At 44.9% G+C, this 21411-nt stretch overlaps 1 protein-coding gene across 3 annotated transcripts in view; it reads right to left on the bottom strand.

The window, feature by feature from the left end:
• The window catches only part of SYT2 (synaptotagmin 2), a 155371-nt gene that overhangs the window by 93017 nt on the left and 40943 nt on the right, over positions 1-21411 (bottom strand). For 2 of the 3 annotated variants that reach the window (XM_081009871.1, XM_081009873.1), the window contains exon 2: positions 1037-1077. The exons of the other annotated variant lie outside the window; for it this stretch is intronic. The gene's annotated coding sequence lies outside the window, so the exon portion shown is untranslated. The remainder of the gene's footprint in view (positions 1-1036; positions 1078-21411) is intronic. 3 annotated transcript variants of the gene reach the window in all.

The following is a 21411-nucleotide window of genomic DNA, read 5'->3' as shown; positions in this document are numbered from 1 at the left end:
ATACAAATGAAGAGGAAAGGCAGATGACTTGATTTGTGTGTGTGTGTAGTAAAAAAAGCATTGTTTAGGGCAGAAATGGTGAACCTGTGGCCCTCCAGATGTGGTTGGGCAATGGACAGGGTGTTGGGATTTGCAGCCCAACAACATCTGGAGGGTCACAGTTTCCCTATTCTTGATCCAGTGTAATTGCCTGCATAGGGAAATGGTGGAAGCTAAATCACATATTATACCAGTCTACGTAACAACCTGGCAAAGAAATATATTAGTATATTCATATAATCTGTTCATGCCTGGGCATTTGTAAGCTACAGTGTTGGTGGTCTCTCAGAACAAGCTAGTGGGGTTTGTAGCTCTGTGATCATGAATTACAAATCCCATGATTCTTTGGGGGAAGCCGTGTGCACTGAATTGTGTGTTAAATGTGCTTTAACCACCCTTGCCTCCTTTTAGGGGTCTTCTGAAAACTGTATTGTTTAAATAGGCCTTCAAAATACAAACATCACTTTTTCACCAAGTGGGATATACTGATGTTCTTCTACAGTTTCCCTCATTCTTCCCCACTCCTAGTTCTGAGGTCCACTCATTTCCTGCTGCTCTCCAACAAACTCTCCTGAAGAGCCAGCCTGATAAAACTTCTATGTATGGTACCTAAAACCTCCATGAGAAACTGATGAGATGAGAAACTGATCTCAACATAACCTAGCTCAAACAAGTTTTAAAGGAGGTAAGATTTCTTTTTAATTAAATCCAAGAAGTTTGGGAATATGGTAAGGGTGCTGCCTGGAGGTTTAAGGAAAAATATGCTTTCAATCGTGGATGATATTTTAATGAGTATGCACTTTCATAATGAGATACTTATGCTGGGGGCAGAGGAAAATGCCTCTTTCATATGGCTCCTCCACAGGTTCAATAAAACAGCACAGACATGTCAGTGTGCCCTCCTCACAGACACATCCTCCTATTTATTGTGATAGTGCAGCCATGGAACCACGAACACTCAGAATGAGATTCTAGAGTAAGAAGAGTGGGTACTCACCAGCAGGCTGGTCTCAGTGCCTGGAGCACAATTTGAATGGCCTGTAAGTAAGCATAATATATAAATAAAAATAAAGTCAGCTTCAGCTCCCAAGCAAGCAGACAAAAGCAGATATGTGCAATGAAAAAAAAGTTATTTGTGGAAACAAAACCAACCTAATCACTCCATTGAAGGCATGCTTTCCATAGAAGTAATAACCTTGGTTTTACAGGGTCGTGTATGTTCTAAAATGGTGTCACTGTTGCATTCAGGAAAGGTCTTAGTTGGAGGGTGTGGGGGAAATGCCTATTTCTGTGATTCTGGTTAGTTGAAGGAATGTGAGAGAGGGGTAAGCCGGATGTGGGGGACTCTACTGTGCACTGTATTGGCCCTTCCCCAAAACAAGGAAGTTCCCCTGCCTGCCAGCCCTCAGCTGCTGCATGCCAAGTCAGTTTCTTGGTGTTTGGTTGGATGAGGAGGCCGACCTGGCTTGCCCAATTAATATGTGGGTCGGGGAGCAGGGCAGTGCTGGCCTCTTCCAGTTATGCCCACTGCAGCAGAGAAGACTTGCAGTTTGAGGAAGCTGAGTTGCTATAATCTACAGAAATCCATTCTTTCTCTGCAGGCTTCCTGCAGAGCGATGATGAAGAATGTGTCTGGTGTTGGGCCAGTGGAGCAGAGCAAATGGGGGGGGGGCAGGCCCCGTGTGTGTGTGTGTGTGTGTGTGTACACACATACACACACCATATGAGGGTTGAGGTGATCACCTGTTGCACCAAGATACTCTTTCTTAATTCGACCTCTCCCCTCCCCCCTCAAGAATAATCCTTGCGTTCTTCCCCTTTAACTTCATGCCCACACCCATCAGTGGCTGATTTGTACTTGGTTGTTCAGAGATTTTCTGATTGCTGCCCCATGGCTTCATCTGAGCTACATGCTGATGGTTTTGCTCCCAACTTGATGAAACAACCACAGTTTCTGCAGCGTTTTTATTGTGTGGAATCTAAGGGAAATGGCTGTTAGTATTGCAGTTAGTATCACAATGGCATAGCAGGCATACCAAGATGAGATTGGGTGGTCCAACGTCATGGTCATACCTCTTCCTTTAATGCCAAAGCAGAGGTATGTGGGAAAAGGTAAAGGTAAAGGACCCCTGGACGGTTAAGTCTAGTCAAAGGTGACTATGAAGGTGCCAGTGTGTGTGGAGAATGGTACATACATTGTATTGTTGGTCAATATGGTTTCGGCACTGGCACCAGTTTCCTGCCATACATGGGATCAGGATGAATTATTTGGTTTGCAAGCAACCCAAATCAGGTGCATTAATGCATCTGAGGAATTGGATTGCAGTTCATGAAAGCTTAAGCTAAAACCAATCTGTTAGTCTTTCAGCTGACACATAAGTTGTTGTTCTTGTTGTTATTTTAGATCAGGGATGGGGAACTTGTGGCCCTGCAGATATTGGATTATAACTCCCATCATTCCTGACCATTGGTCCCTCACCAGCTGGGGCTGATGGGAGTTAGAGTCCAACAACAACCGTAAGGCCACATCTGGAGGTTCCCTGTTTTTGCTTTGGATGCAGATACTTCAAACAATCCCAAACATGCTGATGTTCCCTAGGCCATGAGACCCATATTTTAAATACCATCTAGATGACAAGCCCTCTGGTATCTAGAAAATACTAAAATGCCGATGCACAATAAGGCAATTAATTTAGAGGGAAACTAGTTCTCTGATGAATCTGCTTATATGTGTCAAACCTTATAATTAATAATAATTTTATTATTTATATCCCGCCCATCTGGCTGAGTTTCCCCAACCATCTGGGCAGCTTACAGCACATATACAAATCTTAACTTTTAGACTTTCAAATAAGCCCCACATATATTGATTCCATCAAGTATGTGTGTTTACAACACTGCTTTGGCGTGGAGACTCTAACAGACCCGCTGCAAAGCTTCAGTAATTGGACTCCACTAGTTTGATGTCCAGCTAGATATCTGTGACAGCTACACAAAATAACTACACCTGCTGCACACTCCATCAATGTAAGTCCCAATGGGCTCTGCCTTGGCTGGAAAGTATGAGGTCAAATCTCCAGGGTGCGCAAATTGGCACACTGAATTTAGCAGAACTGCGCAGAGCTATTGTAGTGTGTGTGAAAGAAAGGCTGAAAAGATTTGGATGAAAATGCACAACAGATTAAGATTCAGGGTGTTTTTAGGGGGGGGGGGCTGAAGGAAGAAGCAAAGCTGCTAACTCATGATTGTTTCCAGGTCAATCAAAGGCAACCTGATTCTTCAACTGCAGGAAGCAATCTGGGTCAGATATAGAAAGAAATGAGGTAATGCAGTAAGGAAGGAGGGGGGGGGAGAGATGTGCTGCTCAGGAGCTTTTGAATAGCTGGACCCAAGTTAATACAGGAACCCTGGAAGCATCCAGAGAATATCTTTGTTAATGAGCTAACTGAATTGGAAGTGACACAAAAATTGAGTAATGTGGAGACCATTTTTCTACATATTTGTTCCCTGACTTTTCTCCAAGGAGCTCATGGTGGCTTATACACAGTTCTCTTATTGTATCCTCACTAGTTTAGTCTGAAAGATACTGCCTTTCCCATGGTCACCCAGTAAGCTTAGTTCCTTAGCAGGAATTCAAACCTGGGTGCCCTAGAGATTTAAACTGGAGCTTTAAAAATGGCTGCAATCTCAAGCACATTGACTTGAAAGTCAGCTAAATCTAAATCAATGGGAATGTTCAGGTGGGACAAAGCTGATTTCCCCATCCCCTCAAAATGTGCTTGCCCCGTCAATGCCCACCCATGCCCCAGTTTTTGTGTCCAGTGCTGCCAGCACTTCCCACCATGAGCTGCAATGTGACCTCGGGCTGGTCAACAGCTGCCTTGGTTTCAGAAATATGCTTGATCAGCATGGCAGCCTCCAATGTACCCAGTCCGCCAAAGAACAGCACACTCAGCATATCCTTGGTGTGTGTGCGCGCTCTGACAATTTCCTTGGTCTGCTAGTCAGTGCGCTACTTTATTTATTATTAATTTCAATGCATAACCCCCCCATCCACCTCAGTTCCTTCCAATCCATCACCTGAATATCTTAAGAAGTAGCACAAACATGAGTGCAGCTGCTCAGGCAGTCCTCTGGAGATATAAAAAAGCATTGTTAAAACACAGAAACTGCCCCAGCCTATCCTCCGTCCTGCGGGAACAAACATGCTATACATTGCTGAGCCTTTGCTAAACGGGGCAGCAAACTTTTAACTGCTTAATGAGTGCAATTAAATTAAATGCTATGCACATTTATGTGGTGATAGACCAGACTGAAGTCAGTGGGACTTATCTATTTCTTTATTGCATTTCTATTCTATCCTTTTCAACAAGCATCTCAAGGTGGCATACATGATTCCACCCCTCTTCGCTGAATCCCCACAACAACCCTGGGAGGTAGGTTAGGCCAAGAGACTCAAGTGAGCTTCATGACTGAGCAGGGATTTGAATCCTGGTCTCCCATAACCATTACACCACACTGGTTCTTTTGAGTAAATGTGTGGAGAGCCAGGGGGCAAAGCAGGGGGAGATAACCAGTGACCGCCCATCTGTTGTTAGGATGCAACTACCATCAAACCCAGCCAGGATGGCCAATGGTCAGGGGTGATGGAAGTTGTTCTCCAACAGCATCTGGAGTGGTGCCACACCATAATTTGTCCCATGATGCTTTAGATTGACAGGATTTTTGCTCTTGAGGACTATTGAAGGAGGTGTAGCTTCCCAGAAGGTTGTGCCTAGTTACCTCAGGGCTCCAACCTTCAACTTCTTTGCAAGACTGAGCAAAGACCTCTTCGTTATCTATCTTTCACATTCATGTGCTGCTCTGTGCACACTGGCCATCCCCATATGCAAGGAAGAACACAGGAACTGCTTACCAGGAAGTGGCAGAATTATGTGGCGTGGGCTTTCCCACACATACAATGTTCCTGCAGCCATGTACCTTGGGCAAACCAACATGAGATTCTCCTTGTTTGTCAGGTTTGGGATCCTTTCAGATTGTGTGCATACCTGCCGCACAGCTTGCCACAAATGGTGTGCAGGGAAGGTGCATGTCTGAGATCCCCAGAGGAAAAATTCAAAGAGGACTCAGCATGAGAAGAATCAGAAGCTGTGCAGCCCGAGAGGTCATCACGTCCTTTGATAAGTGGGTTCCTCCTGGGTTCTCTTGGTCATTTTGACTTGCCTCTCTTTATTCCTTCTTCACTCACTCTTTACAGAGGATGCTAAAACTACTCTGAATAATTGAAGTGTTTCAGACCACTGGAGGTAATTTATGTGCTAATCACAGGGAGAAGATGGATCACCACGGCGGCTGCTGGAGGTTTAGGGAAGCAATTGAGGTAAGGAGTTTGTGCCTCTGCCTCTTCATCTTCATTGAATGGCCTCCCAGTTCCACCATAAGCCCAGATCGGTGGCAGCGGCAGCCCACACCTTGCCGTTAGGCTGATGGTTAATGGGCTTGGCAGAATCAGAGCTAAAGCTCCCTGGGATCCAGGGATGAAAATGCAATTGAGGTATCATTAAGTCACATCCGGCTATGGAACCTCTTGCTGGCAAGGGTTTTATGTGAGCTGAAGTTACCTCCAGCTCAGAGAGAAGAACTCTCAGCTTCTCTGTCTTTTTGTCTGTCGAGTGGAGTCGCATGGCTTTTGTCAGAATCTTATTTTTATTTGTATAAACCAGTCATTCAGCACTTTTGGATATCAAGCAAAGGAAGGGAGAAGTGAAGCCAACTAAAATAACTATATCAGATGGCAATTGAGGGAATATCAAGTGGAGTTACTGCCAGGGCCCATGAGAGGGAGAGTGGAGATGCACTAGTTAGCCCCGCCTTCTCAAGTGGATCCCAGTTGCTTACCATACCATTTCCCACATGTTGGAGAAAAAATGTCTCCAGCAGGGAACCTGCTGCAATGCACCATCAGGGTCCAAAATCATGCTGGGGAGCCTACATCGATGTTATGTTTCTATTGAAAAAAAATGTATGCTCTTCTTTTTGAGGAACTTCCTCCACAGCTTTCAGTCCCTAATTTTTTAAAAAACATCTCCATCTGGCAATAAGATATAAAAGCATGGAATGCAGTCCAGCTAAAGAATAAACCAGCATAAAAGTGAAGAACAGATGCAGGATGTAATACAGAATACAGATCACAAAACAGCTTAAAAAAATAAAAAACAACAATAATTAAAAACTGTGGAAATAAAATAGGGTATTTCCATAAGAAAATGATTTTCAAATGTACATCACAAACTCTACAGCATTGGGGCTTGCTTCAGCTTTAAAGGGAGAGAATTCCAGAGAACTGGTTCCACAATGCGAAGAGGGCATGCTTGAGTCACACATATATGACTACAGCAGATTCTGTTTTGCAAACATTGGCTCTCCAGTGCATGCATGCATGCACCCATTTACCACAATTCACTGCATAATTGTCATCATTGCTTAATAGTTGCACTCTGTTTTGTCACTCAAAAAATTGGACGATTAGTTTCGATTGCATAATCGTCGTGTGGCAACTTCTGAGATTCCGCCAGGCCTTGGGCCCCTTCCTTTCCTCCCCCAGCCACCTTTTTAAAAAAGGTAAACATCCAAGACCCCTTGCACCTCTCCGTCTCAGCCATGAGCTCCCAGGCCGCATTGGGTGCTTCCTGGCACCACATGGGTGTCCAGTGCAGCTGCCTCTCCTAGAGTCAGGTGAGCTGGGAGTTGGCATGGGGGGAGGCTCCTGGTGGCTCCTGAGGAAGTGAGAGCTGGAGTCTGGGCCCTCATTGGCTTGCCAGCCCTGAGCGGAGGCATCGTAGCTGGAGGAGGCAAGGTGGCTGCTGTTGCTGCTGCCATCACCTTGGGCTTGCGCCCCGGGACATCCAAGCCAAGTAGGGGAAGCTGTGGGCAAGCAACCACCTCCACGGCTGGTCCAAGACCCTTTCCTCTGCTTCCACTCCTGTAATTCACTGCATAATGGTCACACCCTCCTTTTGTGAAAATGGCATAAAATCTGCAACAATTATGTGGTGAATTATGGTATCTATCTATACCATATCTATGGTATCTATCTATCTATCTATCATCTATCTATCTATCTATCTATCTATCTATCTATCTATCATCATTATCTATCTATCTATCTATCTATCTATCTATCTATCTATCATCTATCTATCTATCTATCTATCTATCTATCTATCTATTATGCCCCTCCAAGAAGCTCAGTGCTGTGTACATGGTTCCCTCCCTCCTAATTTAAACCCCACAACAACTCTGTGAGGTAGATTAGGCTGAGAGGCAGTTACTGGTCCAACATCACCCACTAAGCTTTATGGCTGAGTGGAGATTTGAAACCTGGTCTCCCACATACATGTACAATACTCTAACCACTGCACCAAGGTAGACCAACGGGGCCTTCTATTGGCTATAGTCCGCACTGTGCTGCCTTATGTTCTCTCCAGCCTGCCTGTCACACAGATGCACAGTACATCTGTTTTATTGACAAACGTATCCTGGTATCTCCCATAAAAGCATGGATGTGGAACCTATGACCCTCCAGACATTGTCTGACTCTGACTGCCATCAGCCCCAGCCAGCATGGCTAATAATCAGTGATAATGGGAGTTTTGCTTCAGCAATATTTGAATTGGGGAGCCACGGGTTCCTTATCTCTGAGTTAAAGGACAGCAGCCAGGTTGGAAAAGGCTTCCACCCAAGACCGGGGAGAACAACTGATCAGTCACAGTAAGACAGCAGTGGGCTAGAATCATACACCTCACTTAGTATACAGCAGCTTCAAAAGTCAGCCAAAAATACCGAGACAGGTAAACAGAAAGCGTACAGACTTTGAAAAGTCTTTTGACAATGGTAACAAAAGGTTTTTTCTCTCACACATAATAAGCGCACTGCCAGCACAGTCAGACCCATAGCTGCCTTTCTCTGGTGCAAAAAGGATGTCCTGAAATAATGGCAAAACGGTTTTTTTACTGTTTTGTTTTTGTTTTGGTTTTTTTTGGCACACCAATAAAGGAGAATGACTTGAAAGTGATGTACAGACTGGGAAGCCATTCAAGTGACCATTTTCATCTCACCATTTATTTACTTACACATGTGGATACCCCAACACCACACTTGGGGGCAGCAGGCTAGGTTCGAGGATACAGAGCAGGCCATGTTGCAGTCACAGCCCTGCCCTCCAACAGAGAAGAATGCCTGGGGGTTCAGAAGGAACACCTGGGGGTTACCATCACTTCCCCACCCAAGCCTTCCTCCTGAGGTGGTTGCCTCACTCTGCCTAATAACAGAGCCGGTCTTATCACTTGTGTCCCACTAAGCATCCTCCAAAGATGGTGGAATGAAGAGATGTTTGCGTGGTTGGGCAGGCAAATTCATGCGGGAGGAGGGAGTCCATGTTGCCAGACTGAAAACTGGCAGCTAGCCCAAGGACAGCCAGTGGGATTTGAAAGCAGAATTGCATACCTTCTTCAGGTCCCCAGGACCCAAGCCGTGTATGGTAAAGATCATCACCAGCATTTTGAATGGAACTCCGAAGGGTCTGGTGAAACATGTCCCCCCAAAGCATCTCCAGTTATTACCCTAGCAGCTGTGTTAGTATACTCACTGCAGCCTTCAAAGGCTGCCTCTCATACAACCACACTGCTGTATTCTCGTACAGCGCATTGCAGTATTTGAGGTTTCCAGTGGATGGATAACTATTGACCAACATATCTCTGTCCAGGAGGAATCTCAGTTGGTGCACCAGCCTCAGTCCATTAGGATCCCTTAGGTGAGTGCAATGCTGTTAGGGGAGACTGAACACAAATCACCCACCAATAGTACTTCCACCTTGTCAGGACCAAGCCTCAGTTTATTGGCCCTTTATCCAGTCCATTTTTTATCCCAAGCACTGATCTAGCACTTCCACCATCTCCCTGAAACAGATGTAAAAGAGAGCTAGGACTGTGTGTCGTCATCATGTCCATGACACCCTTTCCCCAAAATCCTAGATGACTTCAGTCATTTAATGTAGATGTTTAAAAGCATGACAGACAACATGGATAAGGGATTTGGTATTTGGTACAGTGGTACCTCGGGTTACATACACTTCAGGTTACATACGCTTCAGGTTACAGACTCCGATAACCCAGAAATAGTGCTTAAGAACTTTGCTTCAGGATGAGAACAGAAATCATGCTCCGGCGGCACGGCAGCAGTAGGAGGCCCCATTAGCTAAAGTGGTGCTTCAGGTTAAGAACAGTTTCAGATTAAGTACGGACCTCCAGAACGAATTAAGTACTTAACCCGAGGTACCACTGTATTTGGATTTGGTATTCTAGGCAGGAACAGAGGCACAGAAACACTGTAACGCATTATGTTTCATTGCTCGAACCTTTAAAATGTAGACAGCTTGACTTTTAGGACCTGAAACCAAGGTGAAATCCACACCATACATTTAAACACATGGCTTCCCCTAAAGAATCCTGGGAACTGTCATTTTTAAGGATGCTGGGATTTATAGCTCTGTGAGGGGTAAACCACGCTTGCCAAGAAGCTTAATGCCAAAGCATCCAAGGCTGAGCTAAGTTGGGGCCAAAGAGGAATGGGGCTATTTGCTCAAGCGTAAATGAAATGCTGTGGTTTAAGATGCAGCGCAGGCTGCTTGAATCATCCAGTGCCTCTGATGCTTGCATAGCTGCTGTGTGTTTGTTTGATGATACAGTCAGTCATTAATGACTTACTTTGTGTGCCCAAATTGTGAGCTTGTAACTTGTCTTTGGATGTTTACCCATCCGCTGAGAATTTTCGTGTCCTGTCAGAAAAGGGATTTATTTTGTTACATTAGCCACTCAAGATTTGTCGCTCTTGACCATTCTCCTTAAACTGGAATTATCAGGAGCAAATGTTGGAATGAAAAGAGCAAACTGTGAAAATAAAAAGAGAAGAGAAGAATCCCATCGTTCTTCTTCCACTCTGTTTTTTCTCTCTTTCTTTCCCTTGTTCTCTGCCACTTATTCTTCGCCATCTCTCTCCCTGGGTGCTGGTCACTGAAGGCAGATAGTCCTGACACTAAGTGAACAAACTGGTCCACTGGGATTGCTGCTATTACTGAACTGGCACATTTTCTTCCTACTTCTGTTGGCTACTTAAAGACTTTTCTGGGAATGTCCCCACAGAAGGTGGCTGTGCAGCATTACAGTGGTAAACGAGGAGCCACAGATTTCTTTCCCAGTGACAAGGTCTGATTCAGCTTCAGGGCATTAGCACTCCTCATTCTGCTTATTGTGCAACCTATTATTTATTTTTAAAGTGCTTAAAATATTCTAGATGCTGCACCAAAAAACCCAAAACCAACACGTTCACGTCCAAAATCTCTAGTAGACAGGATATGTAAGAAGATTGGACGAAGCAAGAAAAAGAGTAGTCGCCAACATGGTGCCCACTGGTCCCCTGGCACCTTCTGCTTGCCAAAATAATACTTCAAAGGAGCGTCTTAGTGTAGCTGATGGAATCAGTGGCAGTGTATGCTTGGTTGTGTTGTGTGTGTGGTACCCCTGTTCGATTTCTCCAGTTTGTCAATGTGTCCAGAGGCCCAGAAAGGGTAGTGCTAGCTGGATGAGAAACTAAAAGAAGCAAAGACAGAACTGAAATCAGGAGTGTTGAATGATTAACCTCTGAATATTAAAGGAATCTAATAAGTCAAATAGAGCAGAGCAAGTGTAGTGTAGTGGCTTGAGTGTAGGACTAGGATGAAGCCAACTGGGTGACCTTGGGCCAATCACCGCCTCTTAGCCTAACCTGCTTCACAGAATTATGATGGGGATTCAGTTAGGAAAGGGAGCAATGCACACCACCTTGTGATCCTCGTTGAAAAAAATGGGATGTGAATGCAATAAATAATATAATATAATATAATATAATATAATATAATATAATATAATATAATATAGAAGGAAATACACGGGGAACAAAACTCCACAAAGGGTGGCAGTCAACTGTGTTTTACTCAGAGCAAACCCACTGAAATTAATGACTAAGTGAGGCTAACATCAATAGAGTAAATCTTAGCTGAATACCACCCCTTGTGCCAGAGAATTTCAGTGCAAGCCATTCTTCTTGAATTAGAGCACCTATCTGAGAAAGCAATCTTAACTGCAATTAAGCAAATAAGCTCCAGTGAAAGGACATCCACCCTTGTTCTTGGTCAGTTGCTTTGACCCCAGGGATAGGGACCTCACCCCATCACTTCACTAACCTGATAGCTTCCAGATGTTTAAGACTCTACCTCCCAACCTGAAGTTGCCCTGCACCACACACCACCAACTTTCAGTGGTCAGTAAGAGAAAGACAGGTACCGTATTTTTCGCCCTATAGGACGCACCAGACCACAAGATGCACCTAGTTTTTAGAGGGGGAAATCAAGGGGGGGAATTCAGCCCGTCCACTTCTCCCAGAGCTTCTCGGGGCTGCGGGGAAAGCCCGGGTTCCCCCCCCAGCCCCAAAGAGCAAAGAAGCCAAGACAGTGAGCGGGATCCATCCCACTGGCTGTCTTGGCTTCTGCCATAGCTGCGCAACCTCTCCAGTCGGGAGCTAAACCTCTCCAGCCTGGCTAAAGAAGCATGGCTAAAGAACCCAAGGCAGCGAGCGCGATCCATCCCGCTCGCTGCCTTGGCATTCTCTTTAGCCGTGCGCAGCCTCTCCCGGTTGGAGGGTATGGCAATTCCTCCACCTCCCGCAAAAGCCCATAGGAGCTGCGCACCCTTTAAGGAGCACGCGGCTCCTGCGGGCTTTTCTATGAGGAGGGAGAAGGGACTGACTGGCCGCGTCAGTCCCTTCTCCCTCCTGGGGAAAAGCCCGTAAGAGCCGCGCGAAGCTTGTGTGCAGCTCATGGGGGCTTTTCCTGCCTGCCTCCCCCCTGCATTCGCTCCATAGGACGCACAGACTTTCCCCCTTAGTTTCTAAGAGGGAAAAAGTGCGTCCTATGGAGCAAAAAATACGGTATGTGCTTTCCGCTTTGCAGGTTGCAACATACTGTTTCAGCTGCCAGGAAACCATCCTTCGTTAAGCTGATTGCTTTCTAATAGTCAGGTATAAAAGTTGATATTTCCTTGGTGGGCAGTAAGTGACTTGACAAAGGACTGTTAATTGTTCTTGATGACTGGAGATATTTTCCCCAACAGCCTTGAAATTCTAGCTTCAGGATTTGAAAGTTGCATGGAGAAATAGCTGCAAGTTTTGAACAGGCCGAGAGAAAAAGCCCTTTAAGGTGGTCTAATGAGCACCTATGTAGGGATAGACTTCTCTCTCTCTCTCTCTCTCTCTCTCTCTCTCTCACACACACACACACACACACACATTCATTAGTGTCCATAGGGTGCCCTGGTATATTGTGAAGTAGATATGATGTGGGATTAGTTCACATCTATTGGCCCTTTGACTTGTTTACCTTGGGATATCTATCCTTTTTGACCTGATGTCGGTTTGAATCCAAGATGGATGCCTTAGATTCAAAATGGCTTCACCATTGCTATGCATTGCAGTTGCATTTCTATATCTCCATTAGTTAAAAGTTCCTACCGCTCAGTAGTCCTGGTTTAAAGTCCTCCTAAAATCATTTTGTGTTTGTGTGTGTGCGCGCGCGCATGCGTGCGTGCATATGTTACACATTTGATATAATGTTCCCCTCACTTCCTTTGTCAGTAACATAACTTCTTAAACAAATACATAGATCAGACTATACTATGGATAACTTCTAACATTCTATAATTGCAATACTAAATCAAAGAGAATATGTTTCGGCACTTTAATTTTAAGCCATATGCATTATTAAGATCCTTCATAGGGCTATCTGGAATACAGGACTGGGCATTAATCACTAGCCACATTATTAATGTGACTGCTGTTATAGTACGAGAAAGGCTCGTTCTCCCTGATGGGTACATTTTCCACATACAGAGAAATTTTGACACAGGAGGGGATTTTCAAACAAGCAATTCCTCACATGCAGTCTGAGATCACACAGCTGAGCGGAGGAGTGTCCTGTAGCAACAGCTGAAAAACGGAATTCAGTGGTGCCTACAAAATGAGTAATAATATTAGCCATAGTAGTAGTAGTAGTAATAGCCTGCCCTTCACTCAATGATCCTAGAATGGATTACAAGAATTTCACAATTAAAACAAAACACAACCATTAAAATAGTAAAATCACAACCACAAAAAACATGCAATAAAAATTTTAATAGAACGTAAGTTTTAGAAGATGGTTTTTCTTGAGTTTCAATTCATTATGGGGCAGCTGTTGAGATCAGATCTGCTCGTGGCACTGTTGCCAATTTTAAAAGAGTTTATTGGTTTCTCTCCCCCCCCCCTTTTGTTGCAGCCTGAAACTGGTGGTGGTAGACTGAAACTGGAAATGAGTAACAGATAGTTTGATGGGAGAGCGGTACTCTGAGATTTGGTTGCCAGGAGCCTGAGACCGGTGCAAAGTTGCCCTGTCAATGGGGTTGTGGCTGTGGATTGAAGGGGTATAGGACACGGCATACGTGTGCTTCCCCGCGTGCCACCCACGTCCTGCCTGTTACTCTGCTCCCATTTCAGCTGTTCTGCCCATGCATCATTGTCAGCAGAATAGCTCTGCTAGCGGAGTGTTCAGCTGCTGTAAAAGGGCCGTGTTTCTTGTGTGCTTTCCCCCAGCAGTAGTGCATTTTGCATTCTGTTGGCATAGTGGGCCTTCTGTCACATCCAGTATAACCCCTCAGCTGACATAGCTTCAGTACAGAATGGCATCTTAAAATACTCTTCTGCACTCCTTGGAGGACAATGTAACATAGAAAGAGGGGGACTATTACAAAGAGAGATGAAGATCTATGGCCCAGAGGTATATGACTGGGGATGTTTGAACTTCTTTCCTTGCTCCTGATCTATGAGGTTGGTATGCCCTCGGTCCGCTTGTATGGCTTGGAGATGTGGCCGGTCTACAAATACTCCATCTGGATATGGGAAGCACAGCATAGTCTTCATCAGAAACAATGGTTGTCTCTTAAAATGATTCCAACTTTATCCATGCCACAGAGATGGCAGCAAGAACAAAAACTAGAATATGAATATTTTCGTACTCATTATGCACTCCCTTTCAGAAACAAGCTTAGAGAGATCATTTCAGTATTTATAGTTTGCAAAATCAAATTCAACCTGCAAAATAGTGTCCGGTCCATAATGATACACACACACACACACACACACACACACACACACACACACACCCCCCAGTTCACAGATCCGTCTTGTTTAGATAGGATGCAGCTAACAATCTAAGGGCAGCTACTGTCCCTGAATATCTGAAAACATCTACGCCAAAGCCCATGTACTTTTGTTAAACTTATCTGTGGCTTTCCAGCTGCCACTGAGAAAATAAATGATTCCCAGAGCAGCTATGAATTAGCTGTGCTCTTCACCTCCATGTGCTTTATGAAGCTCACAGAGGCTGCTTGAATTACCACCACACTTAGAGCCTTTATTGTCCTGAATCTAATATAAAGACATGGCAACATAACAAGAGGTAAATGAAATAAATCTGAGGGGAAAGTCAGAAATCTGTGGTGTTATAATGGCAGCTCTGCTACTGGGGGCTGTTACAAATAAATGACCTGTTGTTCATGTAATCTTATAGCATGCTCTGCTTTCACCCCAGAGAATTGGAAATTCCCAACCTCTCATTCTCTGTCACAGGGATGGGGAATGTACGGCCACTCCAGAGATTGCTGGACTGCAGTCCCCATAACCCTTACCAGTGGCCATGCTGGCTGGAACTGGTGGGAGTTGGGATTCAGCAGAGTGGCAGTTTTGTAGCATGTTGCAGCATTGCACAAGTGGTGCCAGCCAATATAAACAAATTCAGGTGCGTTTCTCCTTTCCTTTTTTGGCAGGTTAGCTGGGCTGATGCAAAAATTGGCACTAGGCTAGGCTAGGAAGAGCATTATCCTGGGTACTAGGATTATAGGGGCTGCCACATCAGTGTCACAAGTCACTAACTGGGAAAGCTGCTGATGCTGTCAAGTAAGGCAGACTGTACTATCTTCAATGTATGATCCAGTGGTTCTGGAGCTGGTGCAGCCTTCCTAGGACCATACAACTTCACGCTGCAGGAGGGAGAAGAGCGTTTTATACTTCACCCTCAAAAAGCCTGTTTGCACACAGAAATGTAGCATGTCAGGGAGAAGGCCAAGCTAGAACCTTTGATGCTACTGTTACGTTTTTCTGCTTACAGGTGTTTTGTTTTTGTTTTTATATATAAAAAAAATCTAATCTAATCCATCTATCTATCTAGGAGCATTCAATAAAATGAAAATGTTCCTTTTGAGACTTATATTTGCACTATTCTCTTAAAAAATATGCTGTGCTATATTTCAACCCAGTGGGGTTCTGTGCCTCTCAGTAGAACAATAGGGGGCTTCTTATGATAAAACTATGTTTAGGGTAAAATTACATTTAAAATAATAGCTTTCATTAATATCCAAATGCCTGGGGAGAGATTGATAGACTAGGCACTGGCATTTTCCTCTTCTTCTTTGTTGCCCTTCTTCCAGCCAAGAGCATCCCCCACCCCCAGACAAGACTGTTACCTCCGGTTAATGATCAGTTTATAACTGTTGTTGTTGTTGTTGTTGTTATGGTAGAGAGCATGTGGTTTCTCATCAACTCCATTTGGGACTGTGCTAGAATTCCAAGCTGGGCCCAATTAGAAATGAAACTTCAAAGAAGGCAGGTGGTAGAGGAAGCCAGAATGGGATTATACTTGCTCAATTTATTATGTTGTCACAGAGCCCAAAGCTTCAACTTTCCTAATTTTTTCCACCTCCTATAGGAAGCTCTACACACATGACCCTCCGTCCCCCTTGAATCAACGCATGCAGTCTTAGACAGACAGGCATAACCTCTTTTGCACGCATCCACATCGATTAAAGCCCCACATCTGAAGATATCTATCTGAATGTGCAAACAGAATAGATATTTCCGGATGAGAATGAATGGCTCAAAAAATAAACCAAGCTGCTTCCCAAAAAGACTTATTTCCAAGCCAAGCAAATTTCATCCCCCCGAGATGCCCACCAATTCCAACTCCCACCTACCTGAATGACCTACATTGGCTCCCGGTATGTATCCGAGCACCATTCAAAGTGTTGGTGTTGACCTTTAAAGCCCTAAACAGTTTCGGCCCAGTATACCTGAAGGAGCATCTCCACGCCCATCGTTCTGCCCAGACACTGAGGTCCAGCACTGAGGGCCTTCTGGCGGTTTCCTCACTGCACGAAGTGAGGTTACAGGGAACCAGGCAGAGGGCCTTCTCGGTGGTGGCGCTTGCCCTCCCATCAAATGTCAAGGAAATAAACAACTACCAGACTTTTAGAAGATATCTGAAGGCAGCCCTGTTTAGGGAAGTTTTTAATGTTTGATGTTTTATCATGTTTTTAATATTCTGTTGGGAGCCACCCAGAGTGGCTGAGGAAAACCAGCCAGATGGGTGAGGTATAAATATTTTTTATTATATTATTATAATATAATAAAAAATATTATAATATAATAATATTTTTTATTATATTATTATACCTACCTCAACCTCTTCTTTCTTCCCTTTAAACAAGTAACTTTTTAGGACAGCAGCACCCAGGCATGGGGGAAGGAGGGAGGTCTTCATCCCCTTTCTGACACACTAGAAGCATACAGGGATGGATCCAGCCAGTGGCGTAGCGTGGGGGGTGCCAGGGGTGCCGGCCGCACCGGGCGCAACTTCTGGGGGGGGCGCGAGTCCAGAGGGAAGGGGAACGCCCCTCGCTCAGCCCGCGCATCCCTCGCCCGCCGGCAGCTTCTCCTCCTCGCCTCGCTCAGCGCCGCCGCCGCGGATGCCGCCCAGACCCCCCAGCGCCCAGGGCCATTTCCCGGGGAGCCTCCTCTGGCACATGCCCCGCGCAGGAGGAGGAGGGGGAGGCGGCTCCGGGATGCTCCCTCCCGCCCCGGGAGGCAGAACGCAACGCACAACACACACACACCCTGTCGCCCCCGCGGCAGAGCAAGGCAGCCAGACGCGGAGCAGGGAGAAAGGCTCGGGCTCACCTTGGGGCAGCCTCCGGAGAAGCGAGTCCCGAGGAGGAGGAGGAGGAGGAGGAGGAGGAGGAGAAGCCGCCGCTGCCGCTGCCGCTGCCGCCGCCGCCGTGCGCCCCCAGCACCGGGAGAGAGGCCGCTGGCCGCCCGGCGGGCCGTGGTTCCTTCCTCCGTCGGGCGCCCAAGGGGAGGGGGCTTTGGCTGCCTCGGCCCGCGGGGGCTCCACAAATAATAAATTTAATAAATTCCTTTTTTTAAAATAAGATATTTATTAAAGTTTTCAATTTTATACAAAGAGAAAAATGCAAAAAATAGAAAAAATATATATTAAAAACACATAAAATTCACAACTTATTTTTCAATAACATATTTCCCTGACCTCCTCATACCTCCCCTTCTTGTTTTCTAGTTCAAATTATTTGTTCAGCAAATCCTTATCTCATAGCATTACCGCTAAATAACACCTTATTTTCTATCCAAGTTCTTGAAACTTAAACTTTTACTTTAAAAAAACATTTTTTCATAACCTTTTATACCATTACAGCTAGAAACCACTTAACGTAATTTCAATCCAACATCATTCAACATTCCTTAATATTGCAGTATTTCTGTAAATAGTCCTTAAATTTCTTCCAATCTTCTTCTGCCGACTCTTCTCCCTGGTTGCGGATTCTGCCAGTCATTTCTGCCAATCCCATGCAGTCAATCAACTTCATCTGCCATTCTTCCAGAGTGGGTAAATCTTGCGTCTTCCAATACTTTGCAATGAGTATTCTTGCTGCTGTTGTAGCATACATAAAAAAAGTTCTATCTTTTTTAACACCAACTGGCCAACCCAGTGGCATAGCATGGGGGGTGCAGGGGGGGCCGGCCACACCGGGCGCAACATCTGGGGTTAGGGCAAATCCATGGGTTAGGGGGCGCAAATCCACAGGTTAGGGGGCGCAAATCCATGGGTTAGGGGGCGCAAATTACTTGCCTTGCCCCGGGTGCTGACAACCCACGCTACGCCACTGGATCCAGCCTTTAGGAAATGTTTTCCCAAGAGCTATTGCTACATTGTATTATAATTACATTGCGTTAATATGATTTGGAGAAGAATGTTTAGACTCCTAATATTTTTCAAATCTTTGATGCAAGCATTTCAAACACTCCCCCCCAGAAGCTCATATCTTGGCCCAGATATAGTGACTTTTTTCTGGAACCTATAGAATGAACTGTGGGGGGGGGGGAGGGAATAGATTACCCCAAATGAGGTAATTAATAAAAGACTTGGCTGGATTCCTAGATCCAAAACACGGGGCTAAACACACTCTCCAGCAAGAGAGAGCCCCCAGCAAGCAGCTATACGGCATAGGAATATAGGCTGTTAGGCGTTTAACTATTCTGTTCTGAGTTGCTTACTGTGTTCCACCCCTTTCTGCCTCTCTTACAATGAACAGACCACACCATTAGTAAGTTTAAATGCTTTACTTACAAAACTCCAAAGGTCAGGTTCATGTGTTATTCCATGCAGCAGCAAGTAAACGCAGGCATAGATGTAACTTTATGTCTCCATCTCCCACTAGTGACCAGCATACTGTTTTACAAAAGATAGTCACCTATTCTCTGATCCAAGTCCAGTTTCAAAATAAAGGGAGACGATGGTTTTCAAAGGTGCCCACCAACCATTAGCAGCTGAATAGCAAACTGAGCAGAAACACAAGTCAGCTAGTTACCATCTTCTGCATTATGGTGAGATGTGTTGCTTTTCTGTTTAAATGATAGTTATTGCATTTACATTTGCACCTTATACATATAAATCAGCCTATGCTAACTTTTTGCAGAATTGTGTCATCTCCTTTATGTGAGTCTTTCCAGTGGATTCGTGTTCCAAGAAAGGAGACTCTGACTAAACACCGAGAAGAACTTTCTGACACTAAGAGCTGTTTGACAGTGGAACGGACTCCCACCAGAAGTGATGGACTCTTCTTCCTTGGGTGTGTTCTTTTTTTAGCAGAAGTTGGATGGCTATCTGCCATGGATGATCTAATTGAGATTCCTGCATTGCAGGGGGTAGGACTAGATGACCCTCAGGGTCCCTTCTGACTCTGCAATTCTATGATTATTTTTTGGTGATGTATTCATTTTTAGTGACCACCCTTAATATTAGTGTGCTGCAGATTGGAACCCTTTTTGCATTAGTTTGCTGAGAATGACCTGCGAGCCTATATATTATGCAGAGTTTTAACTACAGACCATGCCCACTAAAAGCAGTGCTTTTTTCCTAGAAAAATAGGTGCCAGTACTCACCACGAAGTTAAAGTAAACAGCATACTTTTTAACAACAGCCAAAAAGAGGTGCAGGTACTGCATACCCTTCAGTACCCCATGAAAAAAAGCACTGACTAAGAGTGTAACCTAAAGATCAAACAATTTGGTGTGTGTGTGAGAGAGGGGGGGTTATGGTCAAGTTATCTTCAGGCCAAAGATTCCCCACACCTGCCCTAAAAAAAACCTTGTGTTCCTAGGAGCACAGCTTGAAAACTATTGGTTTTTTGCAGGTAAGATACGGTGTCATCAAACACATTCTTTTAGGTAATATTAAACTAACCATTCCTACAGAGCTACTCATAGGTAAGTTAGCGCATGAAAAATGCCTCTGTAATTTCTAGTGAAATACAGTGAAGGTCTGCCCCAAGATTTTCTCATTAGCATAGTTCCAATTCCTCCCAGTCCCATAAATCAGTGCACTTGATATCAAAGTAGCTATTTGGACTGGCAGGAGCCAAAGGGTCTGGTCCTCTGTGTTTAATTTGATTACTACATTCCAAATTGATAAGTATTATCCTCTTTACATTGCTTGGAATTGATTCTGCTCTAGTTCCTGCAGTTTGGATAATTAAAAGACCAAGCCAATGGTTCCCCAACAGGCTGTGATGTGTTCAGTTTGCTCTAATCACCTGAGAATCTGATAGATGCCTGCTGTGGTTAGGAGATAGAAATTTTGCTTTTAAGAAAATAATTTAATTTATAAAAACATGCCACTCACTCAGGGAAGTACCTACTTCGAGATGCAAAGGATCCAAATTAACTTCGCCAAGGGGCAACCAGGTGAGATCTGGCTCCTGAATGGCCTGTTTAGTCAAGGTCAAGCTTTCCTTCCGTGAGCAAGGCTTTTTTGTGGCAATAGTTTCACAGGGACAGAACATAATCTCTACCCAGAGTGTCATGCAGTGGCAATGTTCAGAAATAAATTGTATTATCAAACTGGATTGTCCATTACCATCCATGTGCCCAGCATAATTCACTTCTCTAAGAACTAGGACCAGCTTCAGCAAGGGACATCCCAGGTATAGCTACTAGGGTCATTGCTGCATCCTGACCCTATCTAGCAAGACAGCTGGGTCTGAGAGCCACCTCCCATTTCTCACAATACTTCCAGCATAGCATTGCTCTGGGGCATTATGGGAAAACTACAATGGTACCTCTAAATGGAATAGCTCATTCATGGAAGTTGCCTGGTGTGAACCACAACACTGCAGCTAGGTAAGGAAGGGGACCCTGCCTAGGCTAGAGGCCCTGCATTGCTTCACACATGTCTTAATCTGATATGCCAGTCTTTTGGACTACAGCTCCCATAATCCCCAGCCAACATTGGTTGATGAAGGCTGTGATAATCTAAACCAGCACAGGACATTCTTCTGTTCTAGCTACCGGTACATCAGAGCTGGCTCAGCCATTAGGCAGGGTAAGGCTGCTGCCTCAGGGGGCTTCTGCCCCCTGAGGCAGCACTCCTGTGGGCACTCTGCCTGCCCTGCTGCCTTCATATCCCTGCTGTGGATGTGGCAGGGTATGCAGCAGTGGCAGAGTGGGTGGTGTAGGAGGCAGCAGCAGGTGTTGTGGTGGCAGCGGCGGCAGCAGTGGCGGGGCAGTGCGGCACTTCAAGCCGTTAAATGGGACACACCACCCTTGAACTATATCAACACAAGGCAATTGGCATCCTTATCTACAAGACATGGATGGGTGCACATCTATAAGATTCTGTGCTGTGGTCCTTTCTACTGGGCTGATGGAAGATACGTAATTCCTTTGGCAAATGAAACTCTGCAGGAGGTTACAGGGCTTATCCTCAAGTGCAATGAACTTGATTGCCTCCTGCCTTCCCTACAGTTGTTGAATAAGAAAGAGTAGGAAACAGACTGTCTGTAATAGATCAAGATTAATGAAGTTCCAACAGCAATTAATTACAACACTCTTTGATAAGCAGTT

Source organism: Podarcis pityusensis (genome assembly GCF_964106645.2).
Source record: "Podarcis pityusensis genome assembly, chromosome: 6".
NCBI classification, from domain to species: Eukaryota; Metazoa; Chordata; class Lepidosauria; order Squamata; family Lacertidae; genus Podarcis; species Podarcis pityusensis.
This window is presented reverse-complemented; position numbering and strand designations above follow the sequence as displayed.